General features: G+C 37.6%; 1 non-coding gene across 1 annotated transcript; it reads left to right on the top strand.

Annotated features, from left to right (window-relative positions):
* The first annotated feature begins 425 nt into the window (after positions 1 to 425).
* On the top strand, positions 426 to 529 carry LOC141569802 (small nucleolar RNA U13). The gene has a single exon (XR_012493595.1). It is a non-coding gene; the product is annotated as a small nucleolar RNA U13 (small nucleolar RNA).
* Positions 530 to 4,187: the final 3,658 nt, after the last annotated feature.

Here is a 4,187-nt window from a genome sequence, read left to right as displayed (position 1 = left end):
AGTCCTCTTGCCTGGAGAAAGCAGGCCTGTGACAGCCCAGCTGATCCTCTCATTTCAGCGGTCTAAACAACTAATACCATTACTACAGCAAAACAAGCCATTGGTGATTCATCTGGAATGTACATCACTCTTTAACTCTTACAAGGACCATATATATTGTCCTTAAATAGATAAAATCTATTCTAATATTTCTTTCTTGGACATATGTCTTTCTAAAATACTATGAAAATATAAAATGACATAAAAATCTAGCCAATCCAAGAGTTCAGACTATTTTACTTAGAGGATATACTCCCTCTAATCTTCTCATTGCTCTGATCAACCAGGAGATGATCGCTATTAGGCAATGCTGTTATCATTAGAACGTGACTCAACAAACTGGCTGATGAGGTTGAATGTCATTAGACTGATTTAAAAAAAAACAGATCCTTTCGTAGTTAATAAGTGTGATGATTGGGTTGTCACGCTTTTGTGTGAGATGTGCCTCCCTCAAACCTTGTTACAACATCGACACATTACACATTTGACATAAAAAAAACCACACTGAAAAAAACACCAAAATCAAAACAAAAAACAACCAGTCTCCTTTACATTCAAGTGAATCTATGAAAGGAGGTCTCCATGGATTTGGCAATTTTGTCTGCTCAGGAATTCAGCCACAAGCATTTCCTTGACCCTCTTCCACAACCTCAATGCCACGATGCTGACTTCCCTCCACAGTCACCAAAGAAAACATTTCCTATGGGAATGTCTACATTGACAGGAGCTTCAGGGAACTTATATTGAACTACATAGTCTTTGCCATACTATGTATTAACTTAGTCTAAGGAAACCTCTGACTCAATGAGAGAACAACATTTCTATTTCATAAATGGAAACATTAAGGGATTATTTAAAGTCAAAGATTTAGCAATAACAACAAATGTGCAAAAGCCTTGTGAGATGGGGTGAAAGATATTATTCCTATTTTAAGAATGAGAAAAATGCGGTTGTGAATGTTGTAAGTATAAACACAACCACATAGCTAATGGGTAGTTGATGGAACTGGTAGCATACACTTAGAAATTATGGAAATGAGTCTAGTGTTATTGCCTCTATATCATATAGCAATAAAAATGAATAGAGAAGTATGGTTCCATTGTAAGTAAAGATTGCATAACCTCTTAATGAGTGTTCATACAACTCAGTCACCACCAGAGAAAGAAATGTATCTTGTTTGGCTTTCCAAGGGACGATAATCTATGAAAGAAAACATCAATTTACCCCACCTTTTGTAGAAAAGAAATAGTTGCATTCATGTAAGCTTAATACCTGAGAGTCTGACAGGGTGTGAATATGAAGGTTCAGAATAAACCGAGAAGTCAAAAATGCTGAGGGTGATAATTGAATCAGTGGCACACACACACACACACACACACACACACACACACACACACACACACAGACAGACTCATACACACATATCATTTTTCTATTCCATCTGAGAAAGGAAAAAAAATCAAAGAGTATCTTACTCTTGGAAGATAATACGGAGAACAAAAACAATGGCTAAATAAACTTGTTGTTTACTAAAAATTTGAACTCCAATAAATCTTTTAACCCATAATACTGCTCTCCTCCATCAAAAGAAGATGAAACCTATAGAAATATGGACATGGATTCACATACTTGTACAGTCCTACAGCTTGCTGTGAAAATATAAAGTACCTGTTACCTGAGTGGGGTCTCTCTTTCCAGAACACTAGGATTCTTTCAAGACCCAGACAAAACTGTGGTTCGTTGCTTTGCTTGAGGTTTGAATCCACTCATTAATAATCTTCAAAAACACTAAACTTAAGGCTTTATGCTATTACTCAATAGCATATTCAGTTATCTGTGATCCGTGCTCCATTCAGGAATCTAGAAAATGGAGCATCTATATTTCAAAAAGTGGATGCTACAACAGGAACTGAGAAAAACTTTTGATGTGGGGATTCGTGGCCGAAAGATTACATAGGAAGTGGTTCTGAGCAAGGATATCCACCCGACGACTAGATTCCCCAGATTAATGGGATTGTGGGCAATCTCTATGGGAAGCATTGACTACATAGTCAGTATGGAACCCTCAGAAAGGTTAGACTTGAGCCTTACACTCCTACTAAGCTCAGCCTCATATTGAAGGTGGATAGTGAAGGGAAACCCTGATAGATTGGAGATCCAAGAACTGGGAACCTGGACTCCTTTTTCCAGGATACTCTAGAGAGGCAGCATGCCTAAGGAGATTGAGAAATCTCAGCATTGGGTGTCTAGGCAAATGGGACTGAGAGAACTTCACAGAGTAACTGTGCCAGAGGGTGGAAAACATCAAAAAGATAATTTCTTTGCATCCACAAGTGGCATAGAAAGAGCCAAACTAAAGTTTTGGAGTTGGAGTGGAATTTCGCTATGACTCATGGGGATCAATGACCAGATGCAAACAAGGACAACTTGGAATATGCCAACATGCAGAGATTACTCAGGCCAAAGTGCCTTTCTTGTGTCTTGGCAGTATATCATGCCCATTTAATTAGATATAACCCTGCAAGAAAACCAGAGATTGGGGGAAGAAAGTGAATGGATTAAGATAAATTTCCACTACCCAGTAGAAATAAATAAAAAATAAATAGAAATAAAGTTCTTTTGCCTTTCCGAATATGTAGACTCGTGTTTTTCCCTGCTGCACCAGCTCTATCGCACAATAGATTAGCTTTGTACAAGTAGACTGCAAATTTGCAAAATAATAGTCATCAGCTACACAGACAACCATATTCTTATTTCGAGCCCAGTAAACAGGGACTTCAAACTGGGATCAGATTAGGGAAACTTTAAGGAAAAAGAAATCTTTAACAATAATTTTGAAAGTCAAGAATCTTCTAGTTCTTCGTGTGTATCATATTGCCAAAGTATACATAATTAATTTATAAAGTCTCCATCTTTAAAATTATGTTGTAACGTATCTTAAAGAAATGTATTGTACCTGCTTTTTTCCTATTCACAATTCCAAGTTTTCACAAAGAATGAGAATTTTACAGTAGTTATTGTGAAAAGAGTTTTGCAGTTACCATACCAGAAGACGGGATTATTACAAGTTTTCGGCAGATAGGATTAACAGAAGACTGATTTAGGTAGGCCTTCTTTTCATTTGGAGTAGGGTTTAGCATAGCTGTATTCCAAGCACTGAATTACTTTGCTGACCCCCATTCTAAGTGTGCTTCTTTCATAATACACGTCCATAGAACTATGTTTCTTTACCTCTGAGTAATTATTCAGTGAAGTCCTATTCTATCGGAGCAGGGGCCTTGTTTGAGTTTGCTCACCCTAGTAACTCCAAACCTAACATAGTGCATATTTGGTAAATGAGTTCATGCATTCATTAACTGTTCATCTTACCAGTTTGCTTTTCAAATACAGTACTTGGCAAGAAATTATTCTACCTCCACTTCTTCCTCCATTCTGTACTTTTGTTCCCCTGGGACAATAGATGTGATGATACCAAAGCAATTCGACAAAACTTTTGTTTTTCTGACTCATTCTCTTTCTTCTGGGCTAAGAAAGAATCAGAATCAGATGAATGTCTTGTGTTCCTGTCAATGCCAGTTATACATCTATTGAAGCATTCTCAACTCTGATTGCTCTCGCAGGTGTCTTATTAATAAGGCCATTTGGTGATGGTGTCCATGATGGAATTCTGAACTTTAGTGGTCATCTCAGGATTGTGCAGCAGGGTACACACTCTACAGTTTGGCTTAGGAAAGGACAAGAGTTCCCCCAGGGTCCAGGTCTGATATTGAAAATTACTCCTGTCTGGCTGGCTAATGAGGTAAGAACAGATCCATCCATAGTGATGTACGGTAACTTCTTTATGGTGGTGTGTCTACTGAAATTACTTTCAGAGTGAACTCCTTACAATAACGCAGTGAAAGAGGCTGTGACAGCACTTACACTGTGCTAAAAACAACCATTTGAAAAGTGAGAAACACACAGCAATATCCTGAAGAACCAAAGACACATTTATTTGGCTTCCTAAATGTATTAATAACATGGAACTACCAGAGGACCTGGATTGAGTTGCTCGGTTCAGGCATAAAACAAAACAAGGAAAAACAAAAAGATAATTTGGCCATTTTGTTTTTACTACTAGAGTGCTTGAATGCACCAGGTGTCATATT

Source organism: Rhinolophus sinicus, chromosome X (assembly GCF_036562045.2).
Source record: "Rhinolophus sinicus isolate RSC01 chromosome X, ASM3656204v1, whole genome shotgun sequence".
Taxonomy (NCBI): Eukaryota; Metazoa; Chordata; class Mammalia; order Chiroptera; family Rhinolophidae; genus Rhinolophus; species Rhinolophus sinicus.
This window is presented reverse-complemented; position numbering and strand designations above follow the sequence as displayed.